The following is a 21524-nucleotide window of genomic DNA, read 5'->3' as shown; positions in this document are numbered from 1 at the left end:
GTGTCGCTATGACGAAACCCAATTAGAAAATGGTTTTTTTTTATCAGAAACTTTTATAATGTTTGGAGACTGTTGCACTATTCTCGCGGTCATTTATACGTATTTGTATACTTATAGTAGTACTATATATTTTTGTCGAAGAATATCAAAAAATATTTCAGTACTTGATAGACATAGCGATATTTGTATAGCAATTGAAAGTAAACAATATATAACTTAATAGATTCCACTTCTTTCTTAATTGCACTATTTCTAGGATGCAGTAATTCATAGCGCAATAGATTTTTTTGTAGAAAAATTCTAGCTTTGTAGTCAAATTATATATCATTAACAAGCTGATAATGAAGTTGACAACATATTTGATTGTCACGTACATTCAATAACATTTTCCTAATATAACAAACATTGTATCTATTTCAAATGATATCGATACACCTCGAAGGCAATACATTTTGAACGTATCCTTGACGAATGGAATTTAAACTTCTAACACACCAACAATTTTACCGATATGAAAAATCAATAAGTTGTCTGTAAACGAGTTCCTTTCTTTTCTTTCCGCTGCATGTCTACTTGCAGTCGCTGACTAGAATCGTGCATTGCAATGTTAAGGCAACCTTGCACACGTGAGAGAAGCGCAGGAGAGTGAATTTTAGGGGTGGATTCAGCCCCGTGGCATGCGACGTTATTCTTTTGTGTCTTCGACCCCGTGCGTTCGCACCAGCGCCATTCTCCTTACTCTTTTGCTCTATCTCCCCTTTTCCACCAACTCACTCTCTTTCTCACTTTCGCTCTCTCTATTCCACTTCATATTTCTTTCTTTCCCCGCGTCTGTCCTCCTCTGTTTAGCACGCTCGTGCGTCAGGGGTGCCACGCAACCCTCCATTTATCTCGGCGAGTGCCTGCACATGCGTGTTCGCACGAGGCCAGTGGTTTTCAAGCAATTAACGGTTAGAGAAATGTCTGTGATTTTTTAAATCCTGGCATTACGTGATTGCCTAATGATACTCCATTCAAGGCGGAATGATTTTTGCACGACGAAATCTGATCGTCGCTCCTGCGAACGTTCCTCCGTCATTAGCGATGCCGTTCGTGCTTGGCATTGTTCACCGTAGCTGAATTATAACCCCTGATCCCGTAGATTTAGCTGAGAACCGTCTTTTTATGTAAATTGAATATAGCAGTTTCTTTATGCCGTATCAAACTTTTTGATTGACTACGCGTTATTCTCCTTTGGGTGGAATCGTGCATGTCAGACGCTCGTAAACTAACAACTTTATACGGAAACACGCGACGAAATTGCATTCGTAGCAGATGAAAAATTTATAAAACGCGAAGAATCGTCTTTAACATGTTTCGATAAATAATTAAAAGCGATAATTGAAATAGAAATAAAGTGCAAAGTTAGACATTTTGTTGTTGCTCCCGTTTTTAAAATTTGTGTGAAAGTATCTTGACGTTACCGTCATTTAATAAAAAATATATCGACGAAAGATAAAACGCAGTTAATTCGATTGAGGATCACTGTATCACCACATGAGATCAGTGCAGTTATGCCGGATCACGGTTCTCGTATCGGCATACGTTTCGGCCGTAAGTTCTGGTAGGGGCGACATATGCCACCTGAATGCCGAAAATCAGGGGAGCAGTCAGGTTTCTGGATCAAGTCGAAGTTCGGGGATGCAAATTGGGATTAGCCCTTGCCGATACCATGCCGGTTCGCCCAGATATGCCTGCATATTGCGTGCGTATGCATTAGTCGCGTATGCATATCTAATTTATCATTTTATGCGCCGATACGACTGAAAGGATTTCTTGTTCCTTTTTTATTTTCGTCCAGACTTGATGGTTTGTTCAATAGTACAACCGTCTGTACACGTAGGTACATATGCTATTTACGTGCAACAGAGTATGTATAAGTATAGGTGAAGTGTATATAAAATGATGTATTTCCAGTATCTCTTGCTTTCCAGTATGAAATATCCTGTCGCGATGAGTTATTTTCCGTTCGTAAAGTAACGTACTTACAGCTCGTTGTGAGACGTGTTTTTACTTTTTGTATCATCTTATTTTAATGTTTTATATCAAATGTAACCATGAAGTCGGAGAAACATCAATTTTATTCGTTTATCAAATTAATAATCAGAAAATGTTTACAAGTTGAAAATGAAAAATTTTTCAAAAGAGTAATACCAAAGTAAAGATTCGCTGTGTTATTCGATTTTTCATTTAATATGTAAGAGATTGTATCAATTTATCCAATGTGTACATATATACTCATGTATGACATTGACATTAGAATTAAATATTGATATCGAGACTTGTAATTGTGATAAGTTTCATTCATTGAATAATATGCATTTTCATACAAAATAGAATTCACAAAATTTCAATTTTTCTAATTTAGTAAATATTTTACAAGAATTATGACGTCTGGTAACGATAAATTTATTAGTATGTGTAAAATATTATATTTTATTAATTTTATATTATAGCACCAGAAAGTATCTATGCTAATTTTTTACTTAGTCTTGTTCTGACTTTCGATTTTATATATTCCAATTTTACTTTCATTTTCATAAACAAATAAAGCTTTTAATATCCCAAGGAGATCTATGTCTAACATAAAATTGAAACGTGGATCATAGACACTAATAACAATTTTTAACGTTAGAAAAAAAAGAATTGAGACAAAAATAACAGAGAAGTATAGCGCCTTTAGTATTTTACAAATGTCAAACTATGATATATCGTTAATTTATCACTTTAGTTGGCGAACGAAACTGTATTTTAAATTATTGGTTCTTTATTACTTATCACACAAATATCCAATAAATTAAATTTATTATATCGCTAAATTAGATTTAGCACATTTATAATGTTCTGAACTCACTAAAAACGTTGTGTACATTGAATATTAATATCCGTTATGAGTTAGATACTTTGTAAGATTTACGAATTACATTTTAAAATGTAAAATAGAAAATGTAAAATCATAAACATATCAGAAAAGGGATACACATGTGCTCGACTGTGTCAGGACTGAATTAATGGAAATATTAAATAACTATATGCAGGCGGCCGTTTGAACGTGCGCACGCATACATAATTCACGGTTTTGTTGGTGGATATGGGAAAAGGGCCTGCGGTCTGCTTCAACCGAATGTTATGTTGATCGTATCACCAAAAATAATAGCAATGACTGTTCACCATATTTATTACATCTATCTTTAAATTCAGTATTTTAATTCCCTTTCGATGACCTATATTTGAGTGAAAGATACTAATTGGTCGCGAATATTATTTCTGTTAAAATGTATTGAACCCACAATTATCTTGAAAATAGTAAGTTCAACTTTGCGCATGAAGGAATAAGTAGGCCCATAATAGATAAATAAGTGAAATGGAATAATACGATATAAGATACTAATTTGTACAAGGTATAAAAAAATAAGAATATATAGTCAAATGTGGTTTCATTTTACAGTTACTATACGATTTTTCTCTTACTGTTACTTATTTCTTTATTGCTCGAATTAATTATTCAGTAACACTCTGTTTATAGGAAAGCTTCCACAACAGAGGCAAGTTCTGTTTTTAAAATCATTAAAGATAAGAAAAATGTCACAAGGCAAAGGAAAATAATATAAAATGAAGTATACTCTGGAATTAATTTTATGTATTTTCATGCGTCGACGCATATAAAAAATACATCGTAACTTTATTCTAAACCTGATATGTTTGGTTACGTTAATTGATACATGTAATTTCCAGACTTTTACCAAAAAGTGTTAAAGTAGGTATATGTACATGCCGTGAAATCATTCGAGAATTATCGCAGTTTTAGAATTGCTAAATTAATTTGTTCCATCGACAAATGTCATGTTTATTTTCCAATTATTTTTCATTCTTAATAATGTAACTCACGATAAAAAAGAATAATTTTTAATAAAAATAAAAAGAAAGAATTTTTATAAGTATTTTGAAACAACTATTTATGTTTCTTGTTCTGTGTCAGTCGCGATAGAAATTAGCAAGGTTCTCCGTATTGCATCGTAAACTGCGCTATAGAGTTTAAAGGATTAAACACGAGTATATGTTTAAAATTGATAATACAAAATTTGCTCACAAATTAGAGCTAATTAAAATTGTTAAATAGAAACCATTACACAATGATGAACTTTATTAAACTCTGTTAAGTTTCATTAACAGCACTTATCCTTCTGCTTGTTTTCTCACTGTCACCCGACATTTGTGCTATATATCTGTAAATACATGCAAAGTGCAGATATTGGGTGCAAACAGTCCTGGAAATATTCGTACCGAAAAACACCAGAAAGATTGTATACCAAGCACCCGAATGAAAGAAAGCGAAATCTCGCTGTCAAAATTCGACGAAAGGTAGGAGATTTCCCGTAAGAAATGGATATCGGCATGACACGATCGAATCTGAACAATAAAATCTCACGTCCCTCACTATCCGACGAGCGACCAAGAACTAGGGAAACTGAAAGAGAAAGACGTCCCAATCGTGAAAATAAATCTCCATATCTGACACGAGGCGGAATAGATCGACGTTCTTCTATGGAAAAACCATGGAAGAATACTCTTTCATGTTATGGAACCAGAGAGGGGGACGAAGGGTGATAGAAACGAAAAGAGAAAGAAGGGTGGAGGGGATAAGGCCGGGTTGAAGGAAAAAGGAACCCAATGATTTCTACTTCGCTATAAAAGAAATCCTGCACGAGCCGTTGAGGGTAGAAAATGAAACGACAGAGCGAGGGAAAAAGAGAAGATAGGCTGGCAGAAAAAGAGGAGGAAACTACTGGAAGTAGCGATTCGTTCTTCGTAGCACAGGGGTCGTCTCGAATCCGTCTGTTCAAAGAAGTTCCCTCGAAGGAGAAGAAGAGGAACTCTCTACGAGGCCGATGCCCGTTCTGAACTCCCTTCGGCGTTTCTCTTCTCTCTGCTTCGAAGGAAAAGAAGAAAATATTGTTCAATTCGGCTGCCATTCGATTGATACCGTAAGCGCTATAAGGAAATTGATGGCAGGGTCAAAGCATATTATTATAGAAAAATGTTGTGGATATATCGTACATATGTGATATACTAGGGATAGTAGATGATTCTTAAATTTCAACTTAGTCAGCATTATAATAAGGTACAACTAGCATCATTATATCGATAAAGTTTGAAAAATGCTGTAAAATGTAGAAGTGCATACATTTCGTAAAGATCATAGAAGTAATTTATGATATGAATATTAATAATATAAAATAAGGTTTATTGCTATAGAATATAATATAATGTGAACAGTCAATTTAAAACTAGAAATACAGGTTGTCTTACAAAAACATATAGAAGTTTACTACAATCCTATAATGAATTGTTCTCTGTCCAAATGCTTCTGTGACCTCTGAAAAGTCTATTCACATGTGCAATAATTATTTTATAACTCCTATATACATTGTTGAACTAGTTTCAATCTTTACTAAAAAATTTAGTCATTGCAGTCGTATTTCATTATAGTGCTAATAAAACTTCAAAATACTTTATATATCATATATTCATAAAAGATTTTTATAATAAGTATTCAAATAATTAATCATTGCTACAAAATAATATATCGACCTCGTTATTTACCAAACGAGCTCTGAAGCATATGTTTGAACTTGAGATTTACTGGGGCGGGAGGAAGGGATCGAAGAAGTTCGCGCAGGTCGATTCGTTTCTTTCATTCGATCTAATCCGCAAGGACGATGCTTGCTTAGCTGAATCAACTTCCGTTGCCGTCTAGATATTCTTCGGCCGTGATTTGTCAAGTTTAGCTACCAATCTTACGAGAGAATCGAGTGTTGAGAAACAAGATTATAGGTATCAATTTTACTTTCCTTATTTGAACTGGTTGCAATTTTAAACGTCCAGCTGTCCGTTGGCATAAAAATTTTCAATCGTCCAAAAGTCGATATCGCTGCTGTCCGGATTTTATTGTAACATAAAATAACAATTTATATTCGTACGCTTCTCTTTCCTTTGCCTTTGATTTCGTTTCTTGAAAGCTATCGCACACAAAATCTATTAGGTAGTAAAACTTATACTGTGTTGCCAAGTCAGATACTAGTTAACTCGGACGACGGTATATAAATTTCAGGCGAATACATCGTTTGTTCTTTGCACTGAAACTCGAATTACTCATAATTTGAAGAGTAGTAAGATTCTGTTTAGCAGGTATTTAAGTTAACAAGTTAGAAATTTTTGAACTTTATTTTTGTAGAATATTAACATCTCTGTTACTTTTAATGTATTATGTCTCTTTTTAATGCACTTCAAGCAAATGAAAACTTCAATAAAGCTTTTCTAGTGATTCATTAATCTTATAGTGAAAAAGTGCCGTCTGAGAAAATACCTGCTGTACAATTTAGTGATTGGACAAGTGACAGGTTGCAAGTTAAAGGCTTCAATATTGATTCTAATGCATAAAGAATTCTTCCAATTTCATGTTAAATAGGACATTCAGCTAATTTGTAATTTGTACAGTTTATTTGTTATTATGTAAGAAACTTTATTTCTATAATTAACTCTTAATTTGTAATTTGTTAAATTTCACCACTAACATTAGTTAATAACTAATTTAATTATGCAACAGAGTCTAGATGACTAAATAGAGGTTTAAAAAATTGTTTGATATTTAATTATTAAGAAATTATCAGGAGAATTAGTTTATAATTGTATGTGTGGACTGCATAGTTCATGAAATTCCCTACTTTATCAAATTTTTATAGGTACTATAACGTGTTAGTACGTTTCTACCAAAACACTTCCTTTACAATTCGATATCTTAGCAAATTATTCTTAGCAAATTCAATTTGAAGCTTAATATTATTACTTCAGTAGCATCCAACGTTATAATAACAAACGAATGAAATTCGATTTAATCCAGAAGAACGTATGCGAGATTCTTCAAGACCGAATATACCCAAGTTAAAATAATAAATTTATCACTATAGAAATAAAAAGTGATTCGCTCGCCAATGTAAACGTGATCAAACTAATAAAAGATCGTTTCACACTGTACAACTTATAATAAAATGTATAAACAAAATCATGTGAACAGGAATATGTAATTCAGCTTAATTTCGTTCGATGAAGCCTTTCTTAAATTTGTAGAATCGTGTGATTTGAATGTGATAAAAGATTAACATAATTAGTGGGAGCATCGGTATTGATCGAGACCGCGGTCTTAATGACTCTTTCGAGGTTTTTCTATCATGTTAATTTTCTGTTAGCGTGCCTCCACGCACCGTACAACCTTGTGAAGCGTATTTCGAGTAAGTGTGGCACGCGCCGGAATACGTGGAAGTCGGTATCATGGGATAAGCTGGAGAGAAGTTGCACTACAAGAAGTGGTCAGAAGACGGTCGGAAGGGGGGCGGGGGGCGGGGGGTTGAGAGAGAGGGGAAGACAGGTGCATCGCACCGCCAATTATATTTCGGAAGGGAAAAACGAGCAGTGCATAAAAACATGAAAAAAGTCCGCAGGCGCGCGCGCACGTACGTACACAGAGTAGGAAAAGCAGAGGAACGGAGAGGGAGACAACTACCCGCTGAAAGAACCGAACTAAATGAAGAAAAATAAGCGTGTACACTGCGAATAATGATAAACATGGTGGGCAACAACGCGGGGAAAGTAAATACAATATAGCAAAGCAAGCAATCCTATTTTATTTATATTTTATTTTTACTATCTCACTATTTTTTCTATTATCTCATTATTTTTACTATTTTTACTATTACATGTTTTCAAAGTTTGAATATTTCCAAGAATTTTCAATATAAATTCCGTTTCATTCGCGAATTAATTTAAAAAAATTATATATTTATAAGAAAAGAAAACTTAAAAAAATAAGCGGTATGAAAAAATACCATAATCTTACAATATAATATAAACCGAGGAAGCAGTAATTAACACGAAATGGAAAAGCGAACAAGGAAACTATATAAATGAATTTATAAACATTTGTAACGTCTTTCTTTTCGAAACACGATTCTTGGTTGCAAAATGTTTCACTGTAAAAGTTTCACTGCACGGTAAAGTACAAGGCTTAATATCTCTTTCACGCGTGCTATATAAAGCGTGACTACATAAAAACTGCAAAAATTGTGGAATCCAGTGAAGTCATTAGAAAAAAGATAAAACATCGTTGAGTTTCGAAGGTGATAACTATGTAGTACGAATTTCTACTTTTTCTGTTTAGAGATACTTCAATGAAGAGGCATAACTGTTAAGTCATACGGACATAAATGCGTGCGGTTTAAACATGTACTATATCGAAATATATGAGTATGGATTCATAAAAAAAGTATTGAGTGCACGGAATACCGGCCGAAACTCCGCAATTATTTAACGCTGTATGAAACACGTAATGTAAAATGTAGAACGTAGAATACCTATTACAAGGTGAGACGCGAAACATAAACTTTAATGTATAACGTAACCGTCATAAAACAGGAGAAGGTGAAATTTTTGCTTCAGATAGAAGTGAATTTCTCTGGTGAAGCAGTGCAAGGTAGAAAGTTTACGTAAGAACAGAAAACACTTGTATACAATCAACCGTACATCCCATAAAAAGAAACGGAGCAAAAATAAACAAATCGAATTATTAACGTACCTTATTAAGTTTGCTGAACGTTCGTGGTTGAACGAACAAAACCATTTAGTCGTTTCAACTGCTACACATACGTTTTATAAGATAATATAAATTTTCATTAAACGTCCTTGTAACAAGAATTCCAACGGTCGGATGCGTCGACCTGCAAGAAAACGAATTTACCCAACTTGTCTTCTCTCCTTTCGAAAAAGCGTTGCGAAAGCATTGATAAAAGGAGACAAACGAATAAAAAGACCCAATATATACGTCAGAAAGGAAAAAAGTTAATAAGCACGGCACGCGCCCTGCCTCTCCTTCCCTTTCTTTAATCGTTCGGCTCCCTACTTTGCAACATTCTACTTTCTTCCTCGCTCGCATCCTTCACTGACACCAGTCTCTACAAACGTGATCAAAATTGATATTTCGTTATTATAAAAGATTATGTTTATAGTATCTATTAATAATAGGTTTTGCTTGGTCGGTTATTGATTACAGGATACCCGAAAGGTTCAATAACTATATCACATATTGGTACGCTCTTCTTCTTAACACGTGTATGAAAGTTCAATGGTGAAATATTTAATCAATTAATTAATTATTACATTAGTTGGTCTAACATACATCCTTTTACAAATTTATCAAATGAAAGAATATTAAATAGATGAATAATTCATATGTATCTTCTTGCATAAAAGAAAAAGATTTGTTCAAAATTGCTTAACCAGAAATTACTTGCATTTTGGCATAATTATAAAATCATACAATATTTTGAAACATGTTTACGAATATTCAGAATATTTTGTTCGTATCAAAATTTTATTACGTACATTTTGTACAACACAAAAATGCCAAAATATTTCGTTCATAAAAATGTTCGCGTGTTTTAAGGTAAAAACGAATTGAATGACCCGCTTAACTGTGAGAAAAACAAGTAACGAAGTAAAAAGGGAAGTTGAACCGATGACCGAGACACTGCTAATCTTCGAAGAGTCAATTAAGGTGAATGAAACATCACCGAAAGAACTCTAAGTTCAATCAGAGTCAACATAGTAGCAGTTCTGTACAGCGACTCGTTCCACTCGTTTATTGCCCTAAACGATGCGACATCGTAGATTAATCCAGATCTCCTACCACTTGTTTGGTTTTTCTCTTACGGGAAGGAGGAAAGGATGGACGAAAGTGACTGTGGTAGCACGTGCACGGGGCGAACGCACAGAGGAAGATGAAGGGTGGGATAAGACAGAAAGAAGGAAGAAGAACGAAGTCGGTGGCGTGCGAACAGCAGGTGTACGACCTCTTCATGAAAACCGTCGCTTCTCCAACTTCTTTCTTCCTCCTCTTTCCTCCTCGTTCCACTATTGGTTTCTTTTTTCATGGATGATCGTTCTTGTCGACCCATTATTCTCGTGTCAACCCCATTCGAGTTCCGTCGTAATTAACGGCAAATCTCAGCTTCCCAAAAAAATTAAAGAAGCCATAGTGATATTTTTAAGGACGATTTAATCTTTAATATTTGGATTAATTAGTATTGAATTCCTAGTTAACAGTTAACAGGTAACAAGTACAGACTTCTATTGTACGGATAGTTTTTACGATTTCGTGTCAAATAAGGCAATCAGGTATCTTGTAATTTGCAAAGTTTACTTGCAAAACTTCGCCTGTTTTACCACATTCGGTATTGTCTTGCAAAAGAATTTACTAATTTGTAATAGTTGAATCACTAAGTATGAAAAGACGCTCAATCTAGACGGAATCGTTGTTCGATACAGCAATCCGCTTGTGAATTACCCCAATATCAGGCTGCGTTCATACTTACCGGCTTTTTAAGGTCGATGATTGTTATTACGGCACAGGTAAATTCGTACTCTCGTGCCGTGCATGATTGCCTGGGATTTCAGCAGGAATTTAATACCGATGACTTAATTCTATCGTTTCGCACCATACAATATAATAATATACATATACTTCCGGCAATAAAAACTGATCGGAGTTTTGCCAGTTGTAGTCAGCTGCAGTAAATTTTTTAGAAATGTTCGACTCTCTTAATTTTGATAAGATGTTAAATGAAGCTGTCAGTTTGAGGAAGGTATTTCATTATTGCCATATGAAATTGTACATAATCGTTTATAGTTAATATTATAATTATATTATACACGGTGGTTGGTAACTGGTGGTACAAGCGGGTGATTCTACGCGAAAAAAGAAGTCGAAAATATGGAATAAAAATTTTTTGTTTTAATTTTTCCATCGAGACAACGATCTACAGTGAGATCCATTATAACGAGACGTGATAAAGTGCACGCGTACCGAGCGAAAATTCAAAGTCGATTTTCTCGAAAACAAAGCCTCGAACGAAAAATTTTTATTCTATATTTTCGACTTCTTTTTTCGCGTAGAATCACCCCCTTTCCGCTTATATCACCAGTTACCAACCACCCTGTATATTATATTGCAATATAATAATTAATATAACATAATATTATATAGTGTCTCAGGGAACTATTTAAACACTTATACAAACTTTTTATGAATATATTACGTGTGTAATACAAAACTTTTTGAGGAAGAACTTTTCTCTAGCAGTGTAATGAGATACGGCAATGATAATTATATTGATATTAAGGTACAAAACTTTGGATAGTTCTGGTATTTTTAATTGTTTGTACTGCCTTAAAATGATTTTTTTAAAAAATTAAATGGCTTGCTTTCTGTTTGATTTTCATAACAAGATTGCAGCCCTGTCAAATAATCCCTTCGAAGTTGTAATTTGGTTTTCATATGGACTCTGTAAGCTGGTACATGTAAAGAGTCTTTTAATGGTTCCATTTTAAGGATTCTTACATTATGTAATTGCAACGGATGCGATTCTGCCTTCATACTAAAATCGCTAATATATATTAATGGCTCAAAACATCTGATAAAACAAGATCGGAATGAAAGATCTGGTAAAACATTATTGCAGTCTTTTATTAATTTAAAAAGTTGTCATAGTAACATAACATGTCAAATAACAGATAATGATAAGCTCATAAAGGCATAAAGGAATTAGGATGCAGGGAAACAACAACAGCGTTTATCCTGAAGATAAAAGTAATCTCATTTCTTCAGATATAATGCTATGCAATTTCATTATATAGAAGGGTGATTCATGACATGAGCTGCTTGTTATTTGCCGAAAATGACAGGATGTGATATTAGAGCCATTACATCCCATTATAATTAAATCCTTCCTATTGCGCTAGATCATTCATAATAAAGGTTAGCATGACGTATTTCTCAATCAGTCAACGTTAATAATAAGATAAACGACGATAGAAGATAACGAGAGGAGAAAAATAAACAGGTTACATAATTCAAATGCATCATGATGATTGATGGACAAGCATTGGCTATGATCATGAAGAATTAAATTTGATAGCTAGCAAGCTACATATCTGATAGACACTTGCACTGAATAAAGTAACTTTTTGATGTAATAATAAAGCCTAAAATTAAAAACTCGCAAATTAAAACAAATTATACATAATATAACTCCGTTGTTGCTTCGAAACCCGGTTTATGTCACTTAAGTAGTCAAGAAATTCATTATATACATAATCACAATGGATTTTACGAATTCATATTCATTTCAAAATATATAAAAAAAAAAGGATGGAAATCAATTGGAAACATTTAAAAAGAGCATACGCAGGAATTCGCAATTTATATCTTCATCGTATTAAAGCGTCAAGGTATGAAATTCCTCGAAATTAAAAATCGGCCGTATTAACGAAAATCCAATAACTTTAATTCGTTCTTTAGTCCACGGCATTTACCTAAATCAGCACGTTTGCCCGATAATTGCGGCAGTCCACGGGACAATTAAAGACCAATATTGTGAGAACTTACCTCAGTTAATAGCAGGTTTGGCTGTTAAGCCATTATGGATAAAAACCGAGAAAACGAACTACCCAGTCTCTGGTCCTCTTGTTCGCTCCTACCCATTGGCCACTCGTAATTAAAAAAGATAAAACTGGAGGATCACTTTCGCGGTTTCCGTCTTTATCTCGATGGTGTGCCAATCCATCGTGGTGCCTAAAGTACGCCGCATACATAAGTCGGTGCTGGCAGAAAACGTATAGCGGTTTCGCTGTGGCTCATTAGCTCGCTATCGCGGTTGGCGCGAGCGAGTGTTGCCTTCGGCCTGGCACCTTGCCTTCGCGACAGACAGGTGCATCTCGTACTTTTGTCCTTGTTTCACGTATCACGTGTGAAGTCCAGCCATCCTTGTCCACCGGTCCGATAACGAGAACGAACGGCCGACGAAGAGCAACAACCATACGACGAAGAGGTCCGAGGCACGTGGCACCGAAATAATCGTTTGAATTGCTCTTGCGACCTGCACGATATGCAGATGCCTTGGGGAATTGTGGCCTTCCCGAGAAATCGTTGAAATTACTTTACTAACACAATTTTTCTTTTACTATATTCTACGTTTAATAAGCTGCCATTACTATCATTATTTTATTGTTGTCAATACGATGTCCTGTTTGCGGTCTCCATTTCTGCCATATGCATTTCCAGGTAGTGTTAATTTATAAAACTTCCATCATAGTAAATTTTTGATATTCCGAATCATGTTAATGTCATTAATTTTTTATTGTTTCTACCATAATGACCAAATTTGTAATTGTATTGTTATATATTTCGTAATTAATAGCTATTTATTGCGTTCGTAATATATTTCTAATGTTTTACTTTGCTAAATTATCAAATTAATTAATTAGCTGTTTGTTGCATTTGTAATAAATTTCTAGTATTTTTTATGTCTTATTGTATATTCTACTCCTTAAATGTCAGATTCGTAGAAATTATAATTCTATACAATTCATTAACCTTCTATGAGACAATATTTCGTCCAATTTTGAAAGTAATTTTAGGTTATTATTTTGAAACAATTTACCTAGTAATACTAATAACATAAACAGGCAGATTATTAAATTAATAATGTCACACTGCTATATACGAGACATTGCCATTACATCTAACGTTTATGTGTATAAGACAACCATGTCGATACTCGTATGTTAATTGTAATACATGCAGTCACAGATGACGATACTGTGGGGAGTTAAGAAAAGAAAGGATAATATATAGACAGAGCGATAATATCACTTGATCATAATAAATTTTATTTCGTATGAAAACTGGTTTGGGCAACATTTGCTTCAAACTTGTAGAAAGTTATCGACGCCGGAATGATGATTGCACCGCTACACACCAAAGAAATGGGCGCGCCTATATCGCAGGCGTTACGTACCCTTTTGTATATCTATTTTTCATGTTAGAATTTTTTAATGTAAATATTTTTACACAATATTTGAGATCAGAATCGATGTATTCGCTTATTTGTTAACATACTTATATAATATTAACTAATAACGTATATTACGCTTTCAACAGAAAGTTTTTATATTCTTTATTTTATTATCTATTTATCTTTTATTCCGTTTAAGTAATCCCGTGAGATAATAGAAAATAACAATGTCAATTATTCATTTCATTTTACTTAATGAGTAACTCAAAATGCAAAATCAATGAAATATTTTTAACTTATTTATTTAGTTATTTAATTTCTTGGTTAAGTTATTATATAAAATATATTATATAAAGTATATAAAGTATATTATTTAAAGTATAAAGTTATTTAATACTCTTCTTATTTTTTTAACAAAATATTTAAAAATTAATACAATTATGCGTCTTATAAATAAATCGAACCGTCGAGCCACTCTGATGTTTCTGTAAACTAAACATTGTTCTTTTCCAATTTATGTAGTTTAGTGGCACGAATATATAGTTGTTTGGATATATATACAAATCAATTCCATTAAGGACAGTGACGATAGCCGCTAGTGACCAAAGAGGCCTTATCTGAGGATAACTCGAAGACATGAATGCTTCTGATTACAAATGGGTTCAGTTAAACATATCAACGAATACAACAAAAGTGAAGATGGTATTTCTCATCTTCACTGAAGCAACTTTTAGCTTCTTTTTGCATGTTCCAAAATATCTTTACCAAACACTTATACAAATATTTTATCCATGTTGGAACAACATTTGGTCACAAGTGGAGATTTTTTCAAGAAACAGGAAAAGCAACAGAAAGTTACTCCATGTTGTATTTGCTACATAAACCACATGTGGTTTAAAACAACTTATGAATAAATAAAAGTCAACTACATGTATACAAATGCCGTACTAAGTATAGATATATCAGTACACATTTCAATTCCCTCAAACATGAATGTTGATTTAGGATTGCTCTATTTCCATACATGAATACGAAATTTATCTTGAATATAACAAATTTTAATCTAATCTTAAAATAAAATATACAGTTTATATTATGAAAATTTGTAGTAACTTATTAAATGTTCTTTAAAATATGATAATAAAATACATCTAATAATCGCGAAATGAAATTATAATGCCACGTGCCAAACATTTAGATAATACATTTTACAATAGTATCTGAGACAATTTAAACGTATATTTAATACAAATATTTAATAACAAAACGCATTTCAATACTATTCACAGAAAGGTATGAAAGTTTTACTTACTTTGCAATACTTAGTTTTAATTAATTTTACAATAATAACTTTATCAAAATGTTGTAATGGAACAATGTCAGATAAAAGTCGTATCATTTTAAATAATGCTCAAAATAATATAATAAATAAAAAAATAACAGAACGATTACTAATAAAACACAAATTGACTACTTTACATTTTTTACAAGGAAGTTCTTTCTTTTAACATTATTTTCGTTAGAAAAACTAGACACTAGCTAACAATTGAAAAATAGTGGCTAGCTGACCAGTATGTTCCCCGAAGACAAATTCGTTGTTAAATTGTTTAACAGCAGGGTATTATTATCAAGATGGTGTTGTTGGAACCCTATTGGTTGGGCCTACACTCATCTTTCCTCAGCGTACATACTGAAAGTGTGTTCGATTTATCACTGAAAGGGATCTTCGCTATGTTCATGTGCTTCCTACCGGAGTATAGCGCTATTTGAGGGCTGCCAGCGAATGGAAAGGAAAATTTGTCTTCCACATTGTTCTTCTATTGTTTCTCAAGATTAATTCTGCTACTCAGACTGTTACTAAGTGTATACTCGCACATGTTATTTGTATCAGTTTTCGTTGACGTATAAATTAATTAACGGCAGACACTTTGTTAGAAACTTATATTATTTACATAATAATATATTAATTTTATGTTAACAAAACCTGACTCCTACATTCATTCGAGCTGTTTTGTTACGATATAGTTGAATCGATTAAATTTCAAAATAAGATGAATTACAGACGACAATTAAAGAAATCGAACTTAAATAGACTTGTTTTATTTGTTAAAAACTATGACGAATATCTACTATGCTTTGGATATTTTATGCGCTTTTGAATAATATATACGTTCTGTGCATTGCTATATTTTTAAATTCCGCATAAATGCATGAAGATTCACAGTTAAGGAATACATTTTATGCTAAATCGTAAGTAATAAATCAACAGAGGAAGTAAGTGGGCAAAGTTACGATATAAATATTTAAACATGTATAATTTGCTAGTACTGATACGGACTAAGACATATACATACTCGTATATTTGAATAAGTAGTTACAAATATATCAGGAGCAACAATGCGATACTTTGATAACAGCCACGATTAAATGATCGATCATTTCTAAGATTGATCCACAAACTTTCGGAGAGATTAAGTTTTGAATCAACGACAGAAACAGAAAGTAGTCTGTAAATTGTAAAGGAAGATCGACGACTTCGTAGATCATACAGGATTTATCGAAGTTGAAGATCTCCGGTTAAAAAAGGATCAACCAATCGTTGTGATTTTCGTCTAGCCAGAGAAAGACACAACGGTGAATTTAATAAATGAAGCTACATAAAGGAATGGAACAACCCCCCATTATTTTCTATCCAAACGAGCCTTTTGAATTTGGTACCTTGCGCCCGCCGTTTCTCCGCCGATCCCACTCTTTTCAGAAAGAACCTATTATTCGCGGATTCAGATAAAATCACTTTTTCTTTTTACGATAAGTCGTGTTACGGATTCTTTTTCTTCGAGTTACAATCTTTCAGTCAAAATTTAATAGATTTCATTTTTTGAAAATATGTTCAGATTTAAATTTGATTTTGAGCAATAATAATAGTACAAGGAATTAAAGCACAGAGATGAATTTTCTCTTGCAATATAATGGTGCCTATGCATTAATTGCTGATAAGATCGTTCCAATATTTTCTTGCATCTTCTTTACGTATTGAAATTATAAGTGATGCAAAATGTAACGTTTTTTGTTTAATACCCATAGGATTAATCTATTAAAAAATTTAAGGAAACATAAACTGTACGCGCCAGTGAACACGAGCTTTTTACTTTATGAATCAGATATTGAAACGTGTTTTCATGTATACTTACCGGTTTCTTAAGTGATGTAATTTCTTTGAAATTTTCTACAATTGGAGTTTAAAACCTTATGTATATTGAGAAATAGTAAATTATAATGTAAGAATTTATGCAAAAGCTAATATAAAGCTAAAATAATTCTTCTTGAGGAGTTTGTTTCCTTTTAGGTTCAATAAAAGAAGAAAGAGGGAAAAAGTGGTTACATAAAACAAACGATTTGATCCTTCATTTCCCTCCGATAATTATAGGTAGTTATATCATGTTATTCGCACATATATAAAGTTACATCTTATTTCAAAAAACGAAAGAATGAGAGAAACGAAAATTTAATACGTGTATTACTTTTAATACTTTATGTATACTCAAACTATGTATACTTAAAAAATTGACAACAAGATCTCATTAGGAGTCAAATTACGGAAAGTTGATTAAAAGCTACATCGAAATTCACATAACACCTTGAATGGTCGAGGTCGAATACACGAACCAAGAAATAACATTCTACCAGAGATGGTGTAATTATTTGAAACAAGCCGTTTCGTCGATCTACTTTCAGTAATTGCTTCTCACGTTACACGTTCCTGATTATTATCACACAGTTCATCTGAAATTCACCAGCAGTAAATGGAAAGGAAATTAAATTCATCACAATAAACATATCGGTTTCTATTTAGTGTTAAAAGCTTCGTTATAGGTTACATCTTGCGTATCGCATTTGTCATTACAATGTGACGAATTGAATGCGTGGAAAGTGAAAAAATTATTTAAAAGAAAATGCATCGATGGATCTAATTTCGATAATTACCTCTCGCGTTATTCGTTCATTATAAATTCATTTATTCGTTCAAAATGTAAAATGCGAAGTGTGAACAAATCTCTTTTCTACAAAAAATAATTTTTCCTATACAAATTATTCATATACATATATCAATTAAAAAACAAAATTGTACTGTGGATGCTAAAACCTGATTTTTGGTTGATTCTGTTATGTTTTAATTTTAATTTTATTAGATTTTAATACCATCCCTTTTCTAATTTATCTTTGCATTTAAAAATGAAACAAAATACATATTACAACAAAAATAGCTATTAGGTCTATTAATATATCTTGTGGAGTGAATAGAAACAGTTAACGGTATATCATATAGTTATATTTACAGTGATAGAATGTTTTGGGAAAAACTATTTTTTAACTTCAAAAATGGAACTTTATCCAACAGAGAACAAAATATCATGAAATCATTGCAGAAAGTAATTTCGGTCAAAGAATATATCAGTGTTCAATGTTTTAATCTTCGCCTGAAGTTTTTAGGTGAATTTAGTCTTGCAAAAACCTAGCAATGATTGTACACATTTTATGATATCGACAATGTACTGATTTTTACAAATCAATTATAGAAACTCTCATCACTCTTTTTGATGATAAAACCGGTATTCGCAATTCTGGTTTTCAAGAACTGCACTTGCTGCTACGGTTTTTCAGTTTACAGTAAAACCTTCAACTGCTGAAATAAACAAAATTCACGTTAAGCTTCAATTTATCCCCTTTGTTTTGATATAGAAATGTGAAATTTTGTTTTATCTCAAAAAGATATAAAAATAGCTAATCAAACTGTGAATATTTTCACATTTCACGTATTTTACATTTTAATATATTTGAAATGTGTAAATATTCACAGCTTACATATGAACATATGCAGAAATATATAAATATACTAAAATGTGCACAGAATATGAAATATTTTCTGAATTGTAGTAAGTATATTTTTTACTATTTCCTATAATACGTATTATTAACTTATTCATTTTTTTTATATTATTTAATAATTATAGTATATATATACTATATATATTATATATATTATATATATAATATATTATATATATAATAATTATATAATAATTATATGTTTAATATATGTTTAATATATAATAATTATATATATTATATATATATAATATATATATATTATAATTGGTTAATAACAATTATTTGGTAACATACGCGATATGTGTACACACACGTGTGTACTTGCAGTTTATAGTAAATAGTATTGAATTTTATAAGTGTTGTAAACCTATATTAATATATTTTTTATTATATCATGCTTTATACAATACGTTTTTGCACATTCTTAACAAAGCATACAAAGCTTGTTAAGTATACAAGATGTATGAAATAAATAACACCTATATGCCTAAAGATCAAATAAAATATCCACATCCAACTTTATTACAAATTTTGTATAAAGATTTTCTAAAGATGGTATCTGTCAAATAACTTTTAATAAATTATTTACTTTTATATGTAATGTATGTAAAATGTATCAACTATTGCTATTCACCTCATTTTACGGTATTCCAAACGAAAGTGTGACATGGTGGCCCGTTCTTGAATGGGTTTGCAAAGTTCTCGTATGATCAGATGGTGTTTGATACCTGACTGGATTCTCGGTGGACGTTAGGTCAATTCTCCGTGAGCGGCGAAAAAAGAGGAGATTCGTCGGTCCGTGTACGCGTGCGCGCACGCACACGCTCGCACAGGAAGTGACGAGGTAGGGTGGCGGTTCTGGCGGATAGAAGAAGAGGAAAACCTGCTCAAGATGAGACGAGAATGACCGGGGGGCAGCGCACGCGAATCCATAATGATACACCATCCAGCGAACAGGCCTGCCTGGTCCTGCTGGTAAAAACAAGTGGACACTCTCGCGCGGAATTGCATCGACGACGCCAACTCGCCCGTCTCTCCCGAAAACGTGACTACGGCTCATTACAAATTATGCCGCAAAATCGATCCTTCGACTGCTGCCGAAAATTCAATCAACCGGGGCGACAACCTTGTCTCGTTGTGTATTCTCCTTCAAACCACTTATTCGTATAAGTAGAATATTATTATTTGGCCGGTTGTCTCAACAGAAGTTCACTTTCCATCTCGTTTCTTACGAACACCGCTCGCCAATTCCAATACGTAATTGTATGGCTGCGTGTTTCAGCTTGGGAACGACGCTCACGGTTTTCCAAATTTCGCCAGTTAATGTTTATGATAGTGCCAAAATAATTAATATACGTCTTCGAAATTCAGGACACTTGTGTAAGTTTCACTATGACGTATGCGACACTATGTATATTTATATAATACAATTAAAATTTTTTATAATACAATAAATTAGGCATATGTAGTTCGTTTTAAATATTTATGAATGAAATACAGTAAGGAAAGTTTATTTCCCAAAGATAATTTAATGTTTTAAATGACGTTATCTGGTATTTTCTATGTAAATAAAATTCAACGTGTAAAATTGAAACAATTATATAAATAATTAATCAAACATATTTAAATTTATATCTTAAAATTAATACACTCCAATCACATATAAATTTTGGAATTCCAGCATTCTGACGATTTCAACGCTTTCTATAGAGATATTTTAGCAAAATTTAAACTGAAAGTAGAATAAGAAATATATTTTTCATGCCTAGTTAACTACACATTCTTATAGCCAGGAAAAAAGATACAAATTATAGATAGTACAAATATTAAAGAAAGATACTTCAATGTGGCAGAGAATATTTGTACATGTAAATATTTCTGAACAAGTTAGTTTTGGGTACTATTTTATTCAAATTTTTAAATATTTTCTATATCACAATTTTTTGGTACCTTTTATACAGGTTTTAGTTATTTTAATATATAATCCTTAAATAAAATTCGGCGCATTTTCCATGCAGGTTATAATGCACGTCTACCTACGGCATTCCATAAATAAATCCTCCAGAAGATTCAGTAACTTCCAGAAAGATTCAGTAACCTTTCATTTTTCATGGAAACTCAATTATTTGGGCATTTATTATCTTGGACTAACTACTTTTTCAGCTAATGAAGTTGTCTTCTAAGCTGTCTTAACGCGGAATTATAGTTTGTTAGTTGTACATTTATTACAAAGAAAATCATATAGTGAATCTTTCAAATGTACTCCGCAATATAGTTAGAAAACTTATTTCTATGGCTTTTGCATATTTTGTATCAAGTATTGAAAGTACATGATATAATATAACTGACTTGTATTGTCACGACTTTTGAAATTCGAATTCTTTTATTACTCTACTAGAAATTATAAATGTTCCACCATATGTATTATATTGCGGCGATTACTTGTATTATTTTTACCATTTTAATGTTATTGAATGTTTCGGTAGTCGATATAGAAATGTATAGAAATGCTTTAGCCTTTATTTGACGTTAAAATAATATTAAAGAAAAATTGATCAAAACAAATAAAATATCGTAGTATTTGAGTGTTGCATAATAAATATCTCTTTTCGATAAGGCCTTTCTTCAGCTATTTTAATGTTAAGAGACATTTAATAATTATTTTTGTTCGTGTATTATTTTGTTTAGGAG

Source organism: Bombus flavifrons, chromosome 5, assembly GCF_040668555.2.
Source record: "Bombus flavifrons isolate JBK064 chromosome 5, iyBomFlav1_principal, whole genome shotgun sequence".
Lineage (NCBI taxonomy): Eukaryota > Metazoa > Arthropoda > Insecta > Hymenoptera > Apidae > Bombus > Bombus flavifrons.
This window is presented reverse-complemented; position numbering follows the sequence as displayed.